Source organism: Podarcis vaucheri (assembly GCF_965113315.1).
Source record: "Podarcis vaucheri genome assembly, chromosome: 12".
NCBI classification, from domain to species: Eukaryota; Metazoa; Chordata; class Lepidosauria; order Squamata; family Lacertidae; genus Podarcis; species Podarcis vaucheri.
This window is the reverse complement of record NC_138750.1, coordinates 23,934,716-23,956,535: the sequence shown is the minus strand read 5'-3', so window position 1 is coordinate 23,956,535 and position 21,820 is coordinate 23,934,716. Positions and strand designations below refer to the sequence as shown.

The window sequence follows — 21,820 nt, the reverse complement described above, 5'->3', positions numbered from 1 at the left end:
CACTATTTATAAATAGCAATATCTGAATAAGACTCTTGGAAAGGACAAAAGTTGCTGCACTTTTAAACAATCAGGCTTTCACTTACTGTATGTCTTAAATGACAAGGTCATCTGAGATTAGGTCAGTAAAGAATAGCAGTCTATTTAAGGATGTAGCAACTTGGAATTAAGAGTACCAAAAATCATGAGGAAAAGCGGTGGAGGCTGAAATGCTACAGATAACATGAGAAACATTCCCTCCCTCCCCCAACACAAAAAAAGTCAAGATATGGCTCATTATTTACTTTTAGGACCTTGTCTATGAAAGAACTGAATGCAAAAGAGACATCTTTACTGTGGATATTTATGTCAGAGATAAACAATGAATACAGACAATCTGCCCTCCTCTCGCACAGAGAACATAAAGTATTATTTAGTATTGCTTCAATATTTAAGGGAAACACTGAACACACCATTATCCCCTTAGGATCTTCCAGTGTGCAGCCGCTCCCTCTTTATAGCTAGATAAAGGCATTTGCAGCTGTTTTTCCTGCAGAACAAAAAATGACCTTCCTTGGCCAACGAGGCTAATCAAAGGGAAGAGGTCCCATAGGACGTGGGCACTTCTCTTTCACTTAGTGCCACAGTTTGAATATATTTGTCTCATAGTTACCTGCTTAGCCTATCATCATAATTCTTAAAAAAAATTAACATGAGGGCTATTCATAAGTGTACAGTGCAGCACATTACAGCTTTTTTAAAAGTTATATTGTTATATTTTTAAAGAGAGAGCCCTTGGGCGAAATTAAAATGATAACTGGATTCATCCCAGTACTGTCAGGAAATAATTGCGGTAAGAGGTGGTAAATAGGCACTTGGCCAGCCTTATAGTGGCAACCACTCAGTTTCAACTAGACCAATTTTCCTTGGGAAATGTTTGGAAACCTCTCGCGATCATTGATTTATGGAGATTAGCAGCAGCAGGGGGCTAGCTTTCCCAATACAAGTTTCAAATGCATTGCATACTTGTACCATTCCATAATTTTAGTAGAAATAGTTCATATTAAGTCGGATCTAGATGTCCTGGTATCTTCAACCAGGGTAGCATCAGCTGATGGCCAATACACATTGTGGTCTGTGGTGCCCATCAGATTTGGGCCTGCCCCTTTGCAGGAAGCTCCCCATTGCAGAAGTTCACTTCCAATTCAGGGAGGGCAGTGTCCCTAGGAATGGTGACATGATGGAGTGGATAGGACCAGAAAACATGCCCTCCCCTTCACCTCACAGGTTTTAGAAAAAATGTGAGAAAACTGAATGCTTACAAATTTTAAAATCTTTAGCCAGCTTATGAATGAAAACGATGCCAAAGCTTATTAAGAAATAAGTGATCATCATCCTGTGCGTTTTTTCCTTCACAATGTACTCTGTAAAAGTGTCTGAAAAGGTCCTGTCACAGGTCAATGCCAACCAGGCAGCCCCCAATGGTAGCGCCACCAATAAGTCCTTGCCAGCTGATCATAGGGTCTAGGATGGCGGATACTGGGCCCCCTGACCATCAGGTCCAGTCGTGGCCGACTCTGGAGTTGCGGCACTCATCTCTCTTTATTGGCCGAGGGAGCCGGCGTACAGCTTCCGGGTCATGTGGCCAGCATGACTAAGCCGCTTCTGGCAAACCAGAGCAGTGCACAGAAACGCCGTTTACCTTCCCGCCAGAGCGGTACCTATTTATCTACTTGCACTTTGACGTGCTTTTGAACTGCTAGGTGGACAGGAGCAGGGACTGAGAAACAGGAGCTCACCCCGTCACATATTAAAAACACAATAAAACATCAAACACTAAAAACTTCCCTAAACAGGGCTGCCTTCAGATGTCTTCTAAAAATCAGATAGTTGTTTATTTCCTTGACAGCTGATCGGAGGGCGTTCCACAGGGCAGGTGCCACTACCAAGAAGGCCCTCTGCTTGGTTCCCTGCAATCTCACTTGTCACAGTGAGTGAACTGCCAAAGGCCCTCGGAGCTGGACCTCAGTGTCCCGGCTGAACGACAGGGGTGGAGAATCACATGAAATGAATCACGTTTCAGAAGTATTTTCACTACTGCCGTTGCTCATTAATATTCTTATAAAGTTTTCGTGAGAGAAGGGCTTTCCATTGTTGTTCTTCTTTCCTTTCATTTTAACAAGACAGAATAAGTGATACATTGACTTTGGCTTCTGCGAGAGGTGGGAGGAGGAAGGATGTATGGAAAAGTAATGGTGTGGACAGCCTCACTCCATTACTTTCCATGTGGTTTATTCTGTTGTATCCATTATATCACCCTCGCTTCCAAAAAGATCTATGAATTCTTTCTCATCCTTCGCTCATGATGGGGAATGTTATAAACTGCATTTCAATGCTCCAAACAGAATAGGAGGTGTTCAGCTTGTCAGCATTCATGCTGATTTTGAAACATGGCCACAAATACAAACCCTAATGCAAACGATAGTTTCAAAGCACTAATTCTATTTCCTCCTTGTGCCGTACAACATGAGGAATGTATAATGGCTTGTACAAAACATGGTATGCAACGTTCTGTGGAGCATTCTAGAAAGAAAGAAAAATATCTTTAACAAGGTTATAATTACTGTCTCTGCAAGTGTGACGTGCATATAATTTTTTTCTTGCCCAGGCAGGAACATTGTGTGGGATTGTGACAATGGTGAAACCAAGATGGAGACTGGAGTTGGGTCAAATGAGGCCAAATCTTTATTGAGTACAGTGGAAAGCAGAGTTGGCATGGCAGTAGGGCAAGGGTTCATGGCTCCCTGAGAGAAAGGTGAAAAGTAGCCAATTTAGATTGAGAGGGGGGGAATCTTTTCTGGCCCTGTCAGCCAATGACCAAGTATCCCAGTGAGGCTCTAACCTCTTGTGGGGAGCTCACAGGAGTGAATGGCCCCGAGTCCTTGTGGCTGAGGCCAATTTCTACATCTTGTGAAATCCTGTGGGACAGTAACACCCCACAAGGTCCCACAGGAACTCATCAGTGGAGATGCAACTCCGCCTCTCCCTCTGCTATCCAGGCCCCACACAACTAAGCAAAGTTGCCACACATGCAGGTCATGCCCTGATCCAGGCTTCTAAAATTTTAGAGAGTTTGATCTGGAACACAAAGAAAGGGGAGGTGAGTGAAAGAATGTTTCAAGATTCAATAGTCAAGGGCATATTTTTATCGGTTCTGAACCAGATTACCACCTGACGTTACAGTGGTACCTTGGTACTCAAATGCCTTGGTACTCAAACGCCTTGGTTCCCAAACACCAAAAACCCAGAAGTAAGTGTTCCAGTATTCGAACATTTCTCAGAAGACAAACATCTGCTGCGACTGTTGTTTCCGGAGCACCTGCCCCAATCAGAAGTTGCGCCTCGGTTTTCAAACATTTTGGAAGTCAAACAGACTTCCGGAATGGATGAAGTTTGGCGCTTTTGTTTTTGATATTTATTTTGTGTTTTTGTGGCTTTGTCGGTTAATTTGTTTTTGTGACAGTGTGGAACCCAGTTCAGCTACTAATTGAGTGAGTGAGTGAGAAAATGGATAAAGCCCCCCCCCCATCCAAACAATGACTATCATCAGTGCAGGTAAGAAAAAAATGTAATTTTAATTTTTATCATCTACAAATACTGTCTTATTTATTTTATAGTACAGTACATTGATCATTGCTTTCATTTTATGGATCAATGGCCTCGTTCGATAGTAAAATTCATGTTAGATTGCTGTTTTAGGGTTGTTTTTAAAAGTCTGGAATGGGTTAATCTGTTTTGCATTACTTTCTATGGGAAAGCGTGCCTTGGTTTTGGAATGCTTTGGTTTTGGAACGGGCTTCCAGAAAGATTAAGTTTGAGAAGCAAGGTAGTACCACTGTATGTAAGTCTTTCTTTTAGCCGTTTCCTAGGCTTCCTCAGAATGCAGAAATAGCCGTCAGTCATTGACTTCTCTACACACACACACACACAGAGAGAGAGAGAGAGAGAGAGAGAGAGAGAGAGAGAGAGGATGTTGCCATCAGTTGCATGGTTCTTGGGTTTGTACTTTTTTAAAGGAGAAATGCTACCGAAAGTTTGCCCAGTTTCATTTCCCACCAGGCATCAGTGACTGACACAGTTAATCCTGATAAACAAACCCCTCTTCTTGAATATCCTTTTCCAACTTTGGCTGCCTTTGAGGTTTACATCATTGAGGGGAGCACATACACTCTCAGCAAATGGGGCAGTCACCTTGATGCAATGGTATAATGTATCATACAGCTTCTTATCCAGCTGTGACCCTGTAAATTGGCTTTTTAAAAGCTTGGTGGGTTGTTGTTGTTTCAAATGCAGTGTCCTAGGAGTAAAAAATATGTGGTGTTTCATTTTTAAACCCCTCAAGATTTAGAACTTTTCTCCTAACACATCAAGGGCTTCCAAAACTTTCCCAAAAATAAATAAATCTCATTGTACCCTTTTCACTAATTGGGAACCAGTGATTTAGAACATTTGGTATTTCCTACCAATTGTAGCAACAGCAACAAAAATCCCATACACTACATGTGTTTAAGAACCATATCTGAAGAAGTGTGCATGCACACAAAAGCTTATACCCAGAACACACTTAGTTGGTCTCTAAGAACCATACAGCTATGAATCAAATGCATATTCTCTAATAAGGCCTTTTTTCATAGGACATTTCAACTCTCCGATGCTCTGGTGAGAAACATTTCTCCTGTGTGACATTAAATGAGAGAGGGAAAGAATCTCAAAATGCTAATGGTTTACCATATATTAAAATATCTCTAAATCCCTCAAGAGTTAAAGGGCACTGAATGGGGGTTGGAAAAACTTATTTTAAGAAGAAATTAATAGACGTGCATAATTTTGAATTCTCTTAAGTCTTGGGTCTACTCCAATTAGTTTTATTTCAGGTTTGAAGAAGGTTAATATTGGACTCTGAGTAGTAAAGCAATTTACACACACACACACACACACACACACACACACACACACACACACACACACACCATTTCTTCAACCTTTTCCCCCCATCCCTGATGAAACAGTTAATAGGGCCTTCATTTGCTCTTTCCATTTTTTGGAAAACCTAACCTATATTTTTGAATGCGAGGATGGTTTCAAAGTCTGATGTTCTCAATAATGCGCTCTTGTCAATGTAGAACTACAGTCTCCGGCCCCAACGAAAAATGTTCAGGGCAAAACACCTATTGGGGGGGGGGACCTTAGAAGTTTTGCTCAGCATCCTAGTATGTAAATGAATCACCCTTTACAAATACAACACTGTGATAAGTTTAAAGAACCACTTGTCCAATGCGTATGGTCACAATGTTTCACACATGGGGCTAAACGGGGATTTTCTTTTATTTTAAGAGTTTTTTCTTTAAGAAACAAACCTGACCTTTAAAAGAAAAGAAAAAAAAGATGGTTGCCAAATGAGGCACCAACAAAGTTCTTTTCAGGGGGGGAAACAAGCTCCTGATCCACTGTCGATGAATGTCACATGTCACATGAATATTGTCTGATTTCCTGATGAACTTATTTTTGTGGACAGAATTCATAGCTCATTATTTTCAAAAGTGTAGATTCATTAAGGTGAAGACCTCTCTACTCTGGAGTTTACAGCTGTTTGTGTTCCCATTTAATTTATGTAGTCTACATACCATTACCCTCAAGCAATATGAGTCTTGATGTTTCCCCCTGTAAATTAAGGTTTACCCAATAAGGGGATAATCTGATAAATAGGGGGGGAAATAAGTCTCCAAAGCACTCTGCTCGGGGTTTCTGCTCCTCAGAATGCTCCCTCCTCTGAGAATGTTTCAGACTTAAGCACTCTTCTTCCCATACATCATAGCAGAAACTTGGCACAGCTTAAAATTCTCAGTTTTGCCCCAACTCTTCTCCCTAGTCCTTAGTTTCCTAGAACATTTAATAATTCTTCTTCGTTGTACAACTCTTTTTTTCCATATGGCAGAAAGTAGGAAACTATTGAGTGTGCAAACATATTTTTCAAATACAAAACAACTTGACAACTTTTGGCATCCGGCGTGTATTTTAAAACTTCCACAGAGATATATTCTATTATGTCAGGGTTATGCTGTTTCTGCTTAGACAGCCGGTAATTCCAAAAGAATGAGCCACAAATAAAAAAAAGTATACAGCTGATATTAATGCAGCTGAACATAAGCACTTCAAAACATGGATGCCAAAATGCAGGCTCACGAGCTGATATATAGGTCCCTCAGTAAATAGCCCCATTTGTTAGGTAGTCCAACAGCCCTAGTGAATCAACTCAAGTCCACATTAAGAGGGACTGTCATGATTTAGGCCTAATTAAAACATGACTAATAGTCTAATCTTCAAAATGCTTGCACCAGCAAATCTAGGTTTTGTATGGTTTGGTTCACAATGTCTCTATAAGATTCCTAGCATTGAAGGAGGAGGACTTATGGGGTACTAATATAAGAACCAATACTAAAATAAGGGGAAATGTTCTTGCACATATTTTCGAGCTCCTCCAACACCACCTCATTTCAGCAGAGGAGCTCAGGGACCAAAAAGTTCCTTTTCTCAAAACTGCATTGAAGAAGCATAATCGAATAACAGAATACAGAGGTACATTATGGAGTGTTCTCAGAAGAGGAATTACACACCTCTATGAAACCCCCTTTTCACCCCTGTTTTGGGGGGAAGGGGGACATTCAGGTCCGCCATACCCAGTGCTATTTTCTAGCAAAAGAGGTGCTGGAACTCACCATAAACACCTCCCTTTTGGCACCCACCTGAGAGGTGTCGGAACTGAGTTCCAGTGAGTTTCACCTGAAGAAAAAAGCCCTGGCTGTACCTAACTATGAAACTGTCCCACTAGTTCAGGCTTCCTCAACCTCGGCCCTACAGATGTTTTTGGCCTACAACTCCCATGATCCCTAGCTATCAGGACCGGTGGTCAGGGATGATGGGAATTGTAGTCTAAAAACAGCTGGCGGACCGAGGTTGAGGAAGCCTGCACTAGTTTATCGAGAAGAAATGCTTCCCCTTCCTCATCCAGCAGATGTCTGGAATAATTTTCTTTTTTGCCATATCCCAAAGTACTTTCTCCTTGATTAACCATAGTATGGCTCTTGTGGGCCTGGCTATGTAACATATGGAGCACATGAATTCTAACAGGAGTCTGCATTACCTCCTGTACTGAAGCAGGAAGTCTCACTTCGAGAAGACTGAAGTTCTGCCAACACTAACAATTACATTATAACCTTTTGGTGAAAGAAGAATAGCTGGGGAGAGGAAGGTGCACAGCTGCAGGCATTCCAATTCATTGACTTATTGTTTTCTCCAGCAAACAAAGGAAGATTAATTATAACACCAAAGGTTAAGTATCCATTCAGGCTGCCTGCACCAGCAGTTTTTCATGTGTTCTGTTCACACAGTTCCCTTTCCCTGCCTTCTGTTAAGGTGAGGGCAGCTATGACCACATGAGATTGGTGCACATGAGGACAGGGGATGGGACCATGGTTGCTTGGCAACATCAGGCTGTTTCATTCATGAAGCCAATGAAATAGCCCCTAAGGAGAGCTTGCCCGCCTACTCTTGGCAACTTCAGCCAAAACATGGCAACTAGGGATGCTGGATAATTCCAACAGATACAGAAATTGGAGTGGAAATTGTCAGTGTTATTCATCCCAGTCCAGAACAGAAATCAGCCCAAGAAACATGATCCATATTTGCTGTTACTGTTGCTTTTAACTTGCAAATGATAAGTTATTGATTATAATCCCTCCCATTTACATCGTGTTTCCTTTGCTTTGAAAGGAATGGTGTGGAATAACATAAAGGCAACCTAATTAAAGATGTAAATTACACAAGTTATGTAATTTCATCACAGAGGACAGGGAGCTGGAGAATGCAGTCTTTGGTGGAAGATGAACTGCAGCGAAATGGAAACAGTGCAGTATGAGACACAAACAGGGCAGATGAAAAATGATACCTTCTTATATCCCTAATGGCAACACGCCTTCTATATCAGATTATGGCAGTGTGAAACTAGCTTGATAGGGCCAAGCAGGGTTTTTGTTTTGTCTTTTTGCTCCCTTAAATGAATTGGCCAGGAAGGGAGAATGAAAATCTTCTGAGATTGATACAGCTCCTGAGCTAGCTCATGATGGAAAGGATTACATTGGCACGCTCTAATTTCTAGTTTTCAGCCTTGCTTAATACTTTGTCCTATGTTTTGGACTATGGTTTCCATTGTCCTTCACCACTGTCCATACCTCCTAGGATGTTGAGAATTTAATTCCAAAACATCAGGAGTGTAACAGGTTGGGGAAGCCAGGGATAAGCACTTGAGTAAGTGACAAGATCAGTCATGGCAGATGATCAGTTGTTCCAAAAAGCTGTGGCCTTATTATACCCAAACTATATACAGTGGTACCTCAGGTTAAGTACTTAATTCATTCCAGAGGTCCGTTCTTAACCTGAAACTGTTCTTAACCTGAAGCACCACTTGAGCTAATGGGGCCTGCTGCTGCTGCCGCACCGCCGCCGCACAGTTTCTGTTCTCATCCTGAAACAAAGTTCTTAACCCGAGGTACTATTCCTGGGTTAGTGGAGTCTGTAACCTGAAGCGTATGTAACCCGAGGTGTATGTAACCCGAGGTACCACTGTATTATGCAACTTCATTAATGGGTATAAGGTAGGGAGAGACAAAACATTCTATTTTCAGTTCATGTGCATTCCACACATGCTCTTTCACAAATGCATTCTGCTACATTCCTGCGTGTGTGTGCGTGTTTTGAAAAAAAAATGCAAAAATTTACATTTAAATACATTTCTACATTTTATCACAAAACATTATTTAAATTTGAATTCTATCTTAATGTACACATTTCCAAAATGTATTTGTCCTAAATTACTTTTTTTATACACATTATGATACATTATTTGAGTTGAGAACTATATTGCACAATTCAAGAAGTGCAAAATCTGAAGGATAATTATGCTCTGGTCTACGTATTAACTTTTTAGTAGCTCTCATTTTTGGAATTTGAAAGTTGAAAAATTCAACTACACTGTACTCCTGACATTCTACCGTAGGTTACATTCCAGCCATGCCAAAGTTGGAGGTTTCTAAGCACACATCTCTAGGCAAGGCTAGGAAGAGACATTATCACAGCTGAAGCAAACAAGCCAGCCAGTCAAAAGCACACAGGTGTAGCCTGTATGGAGAAGGGCTGCCTGGAGACAGCTTCTCACCTGGAGAGTTTCATTTGGGATGAAGCAACAAGGTTTCCACTCCCCACACCTTTAAGGACTGGTCAGCAGATTGGTCAGGTGTTCGGATCCAGGGTGGGATCACTTATGTCCTGCGGTCAGCTTTCATCTGAAACTCATTGACTGAAGCTTACCCTGTGGATTGTTAGCTTGTTACAGATCTTGTTGCCCGTTCACTCCCTTCGAGGCCCCATTGCCTTGTGTCTTCATTTCTGGGGTGAGTAATCATTTAATTAGTGGCATTTCCTTTTGTTTTTACGCTTTGGGAGTATAAACTCACCAAATGTGCAAAAATAAAATAAATATATCTTAAAAGCACTCTCATTTCCATATTGCCACCCCTTTCCAAATGGAATAAAGTATGTTGTGTAAGGTAGGGAGCTGTGTGTAGAAATTCCTTGTGGATCTTTGATGGAGTTGCTTGTTGTTGACAACCACAGAAGAGTACGTCTCCCAAACGCCAGGGGATTCCGAGATTAAGAGGAACTCGTTTGCCTTGACGTTTTGTGATAGCAGAGCTATTTGTTAAGCCTTTCCATAGCCTAAAGCTTTTTCATGGAGTTGCTGCCATGAAAGCAATTTGTTGTTGATGCTAGTCCAAAAACTATAAACAAATCATGATCTTTAGACAAACATTTAAAGATATATCCTAAAATGCCACATTTTTTTATTTTATTTTTTTGCATCGCCAGAATGTATTCCCTCTGCAGCTACCACACGTGCATTATGCATTTATGTAAAATACACTCACCCTGAAGGAATCCTTTGAAATTTTCATCTTCATTCCAAAGGGGGAAAATTATGGACTGGGTTCTACTTATGCAATCCAGAAATAGGCTTGCAAGTTACTGTATAATTTAATTCTTTAATTTGCATATAAAGTTAAATGTTGCTATCTTCCTTTGCTTGAAGTTTGATTGATGGCTATAAAATCATCCTTTAACTATTGTCTTTGATTAATTTTCTTTTTTTTTAAGAGCTTGCAGTTCCATTTTGTCTTTTCTGTAATTGATTTTTGAATTCTTTGGCTGTGATTATTTCGGTTGGAGATACTTTTTTACACACAGCGTTGCAAGACCACCTTGAAAGCTCATTATAATGTTTAGTTAGAAAGCAGCTCCTTCATTTAACCTACTGAATCCTCAATTATTTTGAACACCATGACATTTAAATTAGAGAATATACCTGTTTGCAATCACTAATCCATTTGCGTTGCCCATTAAGGCTGATACCTACCGCGTTATTTCACAGTCATTGCAGGAATTTTATCTGTGTTATTGGTTTCCGTTTTGTTTTTTTACTTGTTTTTTCTGTGGCAACAGCTAAATATGGGATTCTAAATCATATGAGCTGCTGCAAATTATTATTTAGAATGGAGAACACCAACTGCTGCATCAGCACAGCACATTGATCTGCACCATTACACACTAACCTTGGGTGTTGCTTTTGTGCAGTAGAATGGATTAATGCTGCTAGGCCAGCAACAGACTTGGGTGGAGAGGAGAAATGAGAGAAGCATCTGGTGCTCCTTCAGCCCAGCAATCCCCAGGAATACTTGGGCTCAGGAGACCACATGGTCCAGCAGCCATGCAGCAGCTACCAAGATTTCTTTGACCAAGTGAAAATAATGCAGTACCCCTGCAAGAAACTACAAACTTATAGCACCCACTGTAGTTGGCAAGAGACAGATACCAATCTTTGGATTTATGACTTGGCCACCACTTTCCTGGATACAATAAATAAATTATCAGCTGGGATAAGTGCAAATGGGGTGATGCTATTTTTCTCCTAGTCAACTTGACCTGATCTATGAAGCCATTTTCCTTGGCCACTATACCACAGGCTTTGTTGTAGACTTCCTGCATCTAGGAGCTGCTGTAACTGCTCTGTGTGCAACCATAGCTGGGCAGGCCACCACCGATTAGCTGGACAATGTGGCTTCGTTACTCATGAGCATGAGTTGCTGGGTTTTGTCTACTTTCACTCACAAAGTGAACAGGAGAAGGGCATAGCGCCCAGCACAATTCTTTTGTGAATTAAAATCACCCTAAATTAACAGGTCATACTAGGTTAAACAAGCAGTTCTGCTACACCTGCTTGCCAAGGATGGGTTGGGCTATGTCTCAGATATCACTGGTTTTTAAAAATCTGTAGGTGTATCTATCATCTCTCTCTCTCTCTCTCTCTCTCTCTCTCTCTCTCTCTCTCTCATCTATCTATCTATCTATCATCTATCTATCTATCTATCTATCTATCTATCTATCTATCTATCTATCTACATCATCTATCTATCTATCTATCATCTATCCATCCATCTCTCATATTGTTTCAGAGAGACAGACAGAAATTAGGGGTGGATGCAAATTTGGTCATGATTAGACTAGACCCATTGAAATAAATGGGGCGTAGGATAAGTTAGTCATGATTAACCTTTCAGTAAGCCAATTCCAAGCATGGACCAAGCCCTTAGAACTTAAAGCAATATCAGCGTTGTTATTGGTACAGTATGGAATGGTTGGGCCAGGATTTACAAGGCTTTCACGGCTATACCTGAACATGAGCAGAATACAGATGCAAAAGTTATTCAAGCTGTAGACTATATTGTTTTATCAATAATTTGACTTTACTTTGCTGCACACTCCAAGGGAAGGATGTTGCTTTAGCTACATTAATGCAAATCACTATACCACTGAGGTTTTCAAATACCCTTTACTTTACTGAATTAATAAGGTCTTAAAACTCCTTGACAAGTAAAATTCTGCATGCATTGAGGGGGGAAATGCCCTGTAAGAAATCTGGAAAGTATAACACGCCACATTACAATAGTGTGATTCTAATTCTTTAATTGTACCTTGTTCCCACTCCCTCCCAAAAGATATCCAGTAAACCCTCTAACTTCTTGTACAGCGGTACCTCGGGTTAAGTACTTAATTCATTCTGGATGTCTGTTCTTAACCTGAAACTGTTCTTAACCTGAAGCACCACTTTAGCTAGTGGGGCCTCCTGCTGCCGCCGCACCGCTGGAGTACGATTTCTGTTCTCATCCTGAAGCAAAGTTCTTAACCTGAGGTACTATTTCTGGGTTAGCAGAGTCTGTAACCTGAAGCGTATGTAACCTGAGGTACCACTGTATATTTACTTGAACACAACTCCAATTCCTATGAATGTTTAAAGCAAGAGTGGGGACCTTTTTTCTCATGAGAGACACATTTGCTTGAGACTATATGTGTCCATATATGGGTGGTGCTGTGGGTTAAACCACAGAGCCTAGGACTTACCGATCAGAAGGTCGGCGGTTCGAATCCCCACGACGGGGTGAGCTCCTGTTGCTCAGTCCCTGCTCCTGCCCACCTAGCAGTTCGAAAGCACGTCAAAGTGCAAGTAGATAAATAGGTACCGCTCCGGCGGGAAGGTAAACGGCGTTTCCGTGCACTGCTCTGGTTTGCCAGAAGCAGCTTAGTCATGCTGGCCACATGACCCGGAAGCTGTACGCCAGCTCCCTTGGCCAATAAAGTGAGATGAGTCCCAGAGTCAATCACGACTGGACCTAATGGTCAGGGGTCCCTTTACTTTTACTATATGTCCATATGCCAGCAGTGGGTATGGCTGAAGCAAGTGGTAAGCAGTCACATTCTGTTATCACACAAGACTGCATAGCTGACAAACACTAGAACCCATGCTAGGCATGCCGATGAGTGGCTAAATCAGGTGTGAGGAAACATGGCCTTCCAGAGGTTGCTGAACTGCAGCTCTCACCATCCCTGGCCATTGGCCATTTTTCCTGGGACACATGGGAGCTGTACTTCAGCAACATCTGGAGGGCCAAACGTTAAGCAAAAACTTAAAGGGGTGTCTGTTCTAGCCCATCCCCATCCTCATTTCCATCTCTCTCCACAACTCACAGGGTGAACATCTGAAGTGGGGGGGCCTCCTGTACTTGTTGGGGCTCCGTGCGCCTTTTAGAACCTTGGAAAACCAGGACTCTAAAATGTGAAGCGTGCCTCCCTACGGACAGGGTGCCTGCATTTAAGGTCCATAAACAGCAACACCCCCTAGAGTTCCCAGGCCCTAAGGAAGTCAGATTAGCCTCAACCAGAGCCAGGGCCTTCTCAACACTGGCTCCGGCTTGGTGGAACGCTCTGTCTCATGAGACCAGGCAGGATCCTGATTTCTTTCCGCAGGGCCTGTAAGACAGAGTTGTTCCGCCTGGCCTTCAGCTTGGAATCAATTTGATTCCCTCCCCCTCTTTCTTTTTTCCTTTCTCCTTCTGTGTTGCAACTCCTATTTGGGGACTTCCCTGGCTTTTTTTCTGGCCCATGTAGGACCAGTCTGGACAGTTAGCCTTGGTGAAGACTTGACGTTTTTATCCCCAAAAAAGTTTTTGATTGAGTTTCCACTGAAATGAGGCTGCATTTTAATGTTTTACTGTTGTATTTTAATCTTGTTTTTTAAGCTGTATTTCAATCAATTGTTTTTATATTTGGTGTTAGCCACCCTGAGCCCGGTCTTGGCTGGGGAGGGTGGGGTATAAATATTATTATTATTATTATTATTATTATTATTATTATTATTATTATTATTATTATCAGAAGCCCTTCTCAAGACCAAGCACTTTCATGTTCTGGCCAAATGTTGGGAATAATATTTACTTGCTGCCGTAGATACCTCAGGAAAGTCTGTTGCCTGTGGCGAAGGAAAAGATACCTGCTCCTATTCCATGTACTAAAGCTAACTGGATAGGCTGTTGAAACACTGGTGTTGAAACAGCATCACCCACTGTACCTGAGAGCAGTAGAGGAGCTTAGGAGGTGCAGGGCAGGTCCAGGTAGCATACACAGTCCTGTCTGTCAAAATCTGCCCACTTGGTTGGCATCCGTGTTGCAAGACAATGGAAGAGTGCACCTTTGGGGTTGAAGCAGTCCCCTCCCTCTGCCCAGTGGAAAGCCTAGCCCTGCTTCCTGCCCAGTCTCCACAGCTCGTAGGAGGAAAGTCTACAGCCAGCAACATCCTTTCCACCAATCGTTATGAGAATCATTGTGCTCAGGCCTAAGATGAAGTTGTGTGTCTGCCAGACCCGATCTAGTTTTAGGCAGCTTGCAGACGAACACATATCTTTTCACCAGACTGAGCTGGCTGGATGCTGCTGAGGTATGCCTCATAAAAAAGTGATGATAAATGAAAATGAAAACCCTAGGTGTCCTGCCAAGACATACCATTAGCATTGCCAGGATTTCCTTTAAGTTATAGTCTCGTTTCTTTTTTCCTGTTTAGCACTCTGTGGAGGTGTGGTGTCCTTCGGATTAAGATGAGCATCATCTCCAAGCATATTATCGCTATTCGATTTAGTACTGTGTGCTGGCGCTGGTTGGTAGTATTTCTTTTACACTCTGCTTGGCTTACTGATGCCGTGTGTTAAGGGAGAGAATGAAAGTGGGGAAAGAGAAAGCATAAGGAGCCGAGGTGGTAATCAATAATGAAATACAGCAGCTGAAAGTCAGTGAGGATGTTTACCCAGGCTTTATAGAAGGAGCAGGCAAGAAAAGTTGGAAATTGATCATTAACTCTGACCAAAACATCAGCCCTTGAACAGAATCTTTGTTCTAACTGAACTTTTGGAAAACAGGAGAGCATAGCTAGTGGCTTCCACAGACAGCTATGCAGAAGTGATGTATCTGTGCTCTACAGGGAATTTTTTTGATAGAACTCTGTTTAGGTCAACTCCGGTAATTCTAAAGCATGATGTCAGTGTTTTCAGGGTACCAAACCACTCAGAGCTTAGGGCAGCTGCTCCTAGCACAGACTGTACTCCCCTTCTCTGCCTTTTCAGGGACCAGAGAATCCCTGCTTATCATGCGGGGAAGTAGATTACCATTCCCCAACATTTCCTTTATCTTCTTTATCTTCTATCAAGAGCCAGCCTGCGCCTTCAACATCAACAGGCCAGCATTATTTGGGGGGCAGTGGGCACATTTTGGAATTTTGCAAAAGTGCTGTGAGGGTGCCAGACACAACATCAAGGTTGTTGTGGGGCTGCGGCGTATCACCAAATGGCTGCCATGCAGTGTGCTGCGTAACACAAAACAGTGTGTCAGAATGGCGGCCACATCAAAAGGAGAAGAAAAAGAGATGGGAGCGCATAACAGTGTGGACATGACCCGCATCAGCTGCCCCACTAAAGGGGGGGGGGAAATGCAACTACATCACACACTGCCATGCTTGCTCACAAAGAGCAGGTCTTTGAACCCCTCCACAGTTCAGAAGAGATGGAAGGATGTGTAGGGATATAGCGGAGTGGGCAGTGGGGTCCGGAGGGAGCACACTCCCCACCAGCAGGCAGTCACGGTCTGCCTGCACGTGTGACCCTGGGGTGCAGGGCACATCCCCCCCAGACAAGCCACAGCTGTCTGTACATCGTTCCCTCTGTCTGACCTTTTGCGGTCTCAGCAGTCTGTGGTGTCCTGTCTGTAACCTTTGTCCCTGAGGCCTTTTGTCTCCTTCGTCATACACTGTGCAAGGGGAAAATGACGCTGTGGAAACAAGTGCCAAAATTACTTTGTACCACCCCACGATCTCGGGACCAAGATGTGTAAAGGTCACAGCCCAAAATGTATCTGCCTAGCTTGCATATTTGTCTCAATAAAAGGAGGCTCCACAGGACTGGCCAGCAGCTTGCATGCAGCTCACCTGTGCGCAGCTCACCTGATGATCAGTCTTGTGCCTCCACTTCAAGGATGGACTTTTCCTGACATGTAATGAAATGAAATGTGCTCATTGCTCTTGTGCTCAGGAAAGTGCGCTTGTGCATCTGGTTGGCCAGGATGATGGGCCATTGGCCTGATCTATCAAGGGCTCCTCTTATGTCAACTAAGCAGGAATAGCAAACCGTCTCTACTTTATTGCAGATTTTTCAGGGAATATTTACTGAGAACGTTCGCAGGTGCCATAGGAGTTACAGTGGTACCTCGGGTTACATACGCTTCAGGTTACAGACACTTCAGGTTACAGACTCCGCTAACCCAGAAATAGTGCTTCACATTAAGAACTTTGCTTCAGGATGAGAACAGAAATTGTGCTCCAGCGGCGCGGCAGCAGCAGGAGGCCCCATTAGCTAAAGTGGTGCTTCAGGTTAAGAACAGTTTCAGGTTAAGAACAGACCTCCAGAATGAATTAAGTACTTAACCTGAGGTACCACTGTACCAGGAAGGCACACAGGCAAACATGCCTTCAGCTACAGTAACAATTCCCTTGACCAGAGCTAAAGAAGGTGGAAGCTAAGCCTCCATCTCTTCAGCCTAGGTCATGACATTGCTGGCGGTTGGGATGCCAAGTTCAGAATCTTTGTGGAATACTTAAACACTACATTTCCCCACCCGAAGGGTGCTGTTGACTGCATAAAGTATGTTTTGAGGCAAATAGCAGCCAGGTGTGGTGGGTATTTGAAGTGAAGCACCAGATCAGGTTGCTTTTCCATCAAAATAAAAGTGGCAGCATTAAGTAAACTCTTCTTTTAAAAAGTATAATTGGCATTCCTTGTATTTTGGACCTAAGAAACGCAGTGATTACCAGGCCCATGAACCTTCTCCCCTTGTCACTGATGCAGAAGGGCAATAGTGCAGTGCTAGAGTATTTGCTTTGCACCAGAAGGTTCCTGGTTCAATATCTCTGGCATCTCAAGGTAGGGCTGGAAGTGTGTCCTGTTGAAAACCCAGGGGAGTCACTGCCAGTGTCTAAGCCTGATGGACCAGTTGCCTGATTCAGAATAAAGCAGCTTCCTATGTTGGTTTCCTAAATCAGCTTGCCCATTTCTATGTGGATATCCAAACTCCCTCACTGCAATGGGCCTCTGTGACTGACACGATATTCATTACCGAAATGGACTAAGTTGGCCGTCACTGCTTTCATTAATGGCAGAAAGTTTGCTCTTGCATGAATAAACATGAGGTAGTGTAATTTGACTGATATCAAAAGAGCATCTCACCACCTCCCAAGCAGAATGGGATCGTTCTCCCTTGCATACACTACGCCGGTTTCCTAGGTAACATGTGATCTCTTGCCTTCCTTAACAGTCGTGATGCCAACAAACATTACAGACAGTAATAGGTGTTTGTTACAGCTGAAGATGTGAGTACTCTAATGATAGCATGATAAATCTTAATGTGAAAATGGGATGCCACATTAGTGACAGGCTAGCTGTAATTCCCCTGCTCTCTGCTTTTTCTTCATAAGCAGGTTGATGGCACTCAATATTTGCTGGGTTCTTTGTGCTCCACACTACAACTCACAGCAAAGTTTTAAACATGAATTTCCTTGGGAGGAAAACTTTATTCCAAAGCTGAAACAACCCTGCTGGGCATTACCCCCCTCCCCCCAAATAAAAAATCTCAATCTTGCCCTCATGATGGTGTGGTTAAAATAAAAACAGCTGTGTCTGTTTCATGATTTATTAACAGATATATTTGGAATATTATTTCTTCTTCTTCTTTGGCGGTCACTCGTAGCTGAGAAAGATTGTCTTCCATAAACACGGTTTCGATAATGAGTCCTTAAGTGACTGTGGAGGCCAATTTCTGGATCCACACGTCCTTCCACAGTGGGGACATTGGTTTCCGGGTGGGAGTTGATCACGGTGTGGATATAGACCGCCTTTCAGCAAAGTTAAGGTGGTTGATACAGTGACATTCAACACCAGTAAAACCATCTAAAAAGTGAGCTGGGGAGGGAGAATCCTAGGCAGATGAACTGCCTTTCCATATGCCTTGCAGGGTTTCTGCTGTCACAATGGGAACTACAGTGGTACCTCGGGCTAATAACTTAATTCATTCTGGAGGTCCATTCTTAACCTGAAACTGTTCTGAAACCTGAGGCACCACTTTAGCTAATGGGGCCTCCTGCTGCCACCGCGCCACAGGAGCACCATTTCTGTTCTCATCCTGAAGCAAAGTTCTTAACCCGAGGTAACATTTCTGGGTTAGCGGAGCCTGTAACCTGAAGCATCTGTAACCTGAAGTTTCTGTAACCTGAGGTACCACTGTATGTGTGTAGGGGATTGTTTCCCCTCTTTCTACCCTGTTCAATCATATATTTTTCATTTTAAAACACAAAAACATATACATAAAAACCATCTCATATATTCCAATGGGTGGGAAATAAACCACACCAGCTCTTGGGCTGACTTAGTGATGCCACATTTGAACACACTAATTGGAGCTACATGGGAAGTGACAAGGTCAGTGTTCACCAAACTATAAACACCCACCTTCATTAGCTTTGGTTTGATCGATACGCATAAATTTGCCAACTTGCATATCTGGCCACACTGTTAGTTCAGCATTACTTTTTAAAAGTATGTGGGGAGACTATTATCTAAAGCCTAAATTTATGCATTTTATTTCATTCGTTAGAAGCATGTAAATTTTTAATTTCCCATTAGCTAGCAGTGAAAACCAACTTTTTAATCCCCTCATTCTTATGATTGCAAAGAAAAGAAGCTGACATTCTTATGCTTGGGTGGGAGACAGATTTGTGCCTCAATTACTTGAGATGGGACAGGGACTGAGGTCTGGTGGAAGGCATCCTGGCCAATGGTGGTTCACTTTGGTGGCTTGGAATTTGGCCTTGCCACCTCCTTCTCACAAACACAGCAGCGTAAACTGAAAGACACAGCTTGGCCCCATCTGTGTAAAACCACAGAGACTTTTTGCTGAACTGCAGGCTCCCTTCAAAATAAGCTTAGGCAATTTTAAAATAATAATGATGATAATGTTTTAATTGATTTAAATCTAAGGACCATGACTTTTTACGGTTAAGATAGCGCAACCTAGACGGACTTCCAGTAGAATTAGTCTCCCTGTCAGAATATCCAAATTACAGTATAACTATTTTGAAGGCAAAAACAGCTCCATATTTACAAATACTGCAGTATTTATTTAGCATGGCAACTCTGTCTACGCTGAGCTTGATGTTAATTAAGGAAGCCAAGAATAAAAATTGCTTTGGCCTCAGATGTAAGGAGGTTTCCTTTTTTTGCCAAAACATTTTGAATCCTACTGTGGTGCAACAAAGCTTTTAGTTCTGTAAACCATCATGAAGCACAGTTTGCATCAAAGCTGCTATTCCGATTCAAGCGGCAATGTACTGATGATACCATCTAATGGGAAAACTGCACATTTGGGACCTTTCCTCCCTTTCTCTGCATTTGTGCATAAAAAACTTCATAATCGGACATCCTTTGTCAGGGGTTTTGTTGGTAGGAAAGGCAGAGTTCTGCCTACCATGTTTGCTGCCTGAGGTAGAGCAGAAAATGATACTCTCGCTTCTCAAGGTTCAAAGGGCCCAAGAATCTATCAAGGTTCTTTGTTTTTACACCAGAGACAGAAATCCCACAAGTGTGTCTCTGTTAATAACAATATAATCATAATAAATTAAATAGCCAACAATTTGCTGAGGCGGCTAACTCACTCTGGCCAGGCCTGAGAAAGGCTCAGTTACAGGCCCTCTCTTAGTTATGCCCTAAAACTAGAACAGGAGATCTGTGGCCCTCCTCACCCCCCATTCACCTCAACCAGCATGGTTGATGGACAAGGCTGATGGGCCTTGGAGTCCTACAGGATATGGGGGCCTACAGGATCCCCAACCTTGGCCTAAAATAATCCTAAACTCTTTCAGACCCTGCAAGTGTCCCTATTTTCCAGGGACAGTTCTGGATTTACAGAAGCCATCCCGTTTTTTAAAAAAAAATTGATCTCAGAATGTCCAGTGTTTCCTTAAGGCACCCCTATTTTCATCAGAGAAAAGTTGGAGGGTATGGTAGGATGTCCCTGTTTTGATCAGAAAAAGGTTGGAGGGTATGATCAGTTATGCCACCCCTGAGCCAAAGAGATAAGTAACAATACAACCTACAGAAGACATCTGAAGGCAGCCCTGTACAGGGAAGTTTTTAATGCTTGATGTTTTATTATGCTTTTAGGAAGCCACTCAGAGTAGCTGGGGAAACCCAGTCAGATGGGCAAGGAATAATAATAATAATAATAATAATAATGGAATAGGACACCCCTATTTTCACTGGAGAAATGTTGGAGGGTATGCACTTAAAAACCCCTTTCCCCATTTGATATGCACCTTGAGGACTATATTTTAGAAACAATATATGGAGAAAAGGACAGTACTCCTATTGTTATAACAGTTGTATAGAAGTGGAGCAAAACCAGTGTGTGTGTGTGTTTTCCCTACCCCTTATTACTGGCGCTGCTTCTGCACTTTAAACAGAAGTTGGGCAGAGAAAATTAGCAGGGGGAGCTTAAATATTTATGTCAGGTTGCTGCAAAAGATGTAGGAGCAGTGCAAGACAAATGTCCCTCTCCATGGCCAACTGTCTCTTTGACACAGCTGTTAACGTTCCCACAGTCTATTTTTCTGCCTGTGGTGTCTGTGTGGCCTGATAGCATCATGCAAGCTGTTACGGTCTGACAGAAACTTGTCACGTGAAATGGAGAGCTCTGAGGTGTCGATGTGGCGCTCATCGGTGCCCACAACGCCATAGTGCTCTTGGCAGGGCATTTTGGTAAGGTGCCGAAAAGCTAACACAAATAACGCTGCACCTTCACTCCTGAGGAACGGTTCCGTCTTGAAAGCTTGCCTTTTGCAATGTTTGTTGGCGTCTCCCTACTAACTAGCTCCTTATCCTTCTTTTGGTGCCTAGTTATTTGTTTATTTATTATTTCAACATTTTTGGGTGGGTGGCTGGGTGTCCCTTTCAGTGCAGAGCAAAATCAGACCAGGGGCATCAGATTGAAACCAAATCCATATATAAAATTTATATCCTGCCGTCCCTCCCCAAGGAGCTTAGGGCAGCAAACTACAAGATAGATCATCTTGTTATTTACGATAAAAAAATAAAATGTAAGTCACAGAGCCAGGCACTAATACCCTGTAAATGCCTGAACAAACAAGCAAAAGTGTTCAGCTGGCATATGAATCTGAGAAAAGAGACGCTGTTGTTAATATTTTTGGTGCTCATTGAAGGCTTTCCTTTCAACAAAACTTTTAAGTGAAGATTTTTATCCCAGTCAGTATTTGATTTAAATCTGTTTCTGTATATGTAATTAATTATTTTACATATGCTTTTATTGTATTGTGAAATCTCTCCCTCTTGGAAGTGATGCACAATTGGAATTAATTAGGTAATAATAATAATAATTCATTGCTGTGGGGGTGGACAGGGAGCGAAATGCTTGTGAGGTTATTGCCTCAGATGCTGAAACAGGAGGGGCTCCATTTATATTCTACCTAAGGCAGTAAAATGTGTTGGCTATTTCTTTATGCAGTGAGTGGTACTGGCTGTCCGGTCATAGGTGGTGGGAAGGAAGGGCTTGGAGCTGCCATACATCCTCTTCACACTGCGTTGTGTGAGTCAGTGTGGAGTCATCATTAAAGGGTTAGTCCAGGTGACCTGGGTTCAAATCTCCTCTCAGCCACATTGCTCACCAGGGGTGGGCCAACCAAGTATCTTTCAGCCTGATCTACCTTACGGAGTTGTTGTGAAAATTAAATGTA

At 42.5% G+C, this 21,820-nt stretch overlaps 1 long non-coding RNA gene across 3 annotated transcripts in view; it reads left to right on the top strand.

The window, feature by feature from the left end:
• The first annotated feature begins 18,053 nt into the window (after positions 1 to 18,053).
• Positions 18,054 to 21,820, top strand: part of LOC309515592 — a 129,301-nt gene continuing 125,534 nt past the window's right edge. For 2 of the 3 annotated variants that reach the window (XR_014212541.1, XR_014212543.1), the window contains exon 1: positions 18,510 to 19,272. This is a non-coding gene — a long non-coding RNA (uncharacterized lncRNA). The other variant, XR_014212542.1, reaches the window with a different exon arrangement.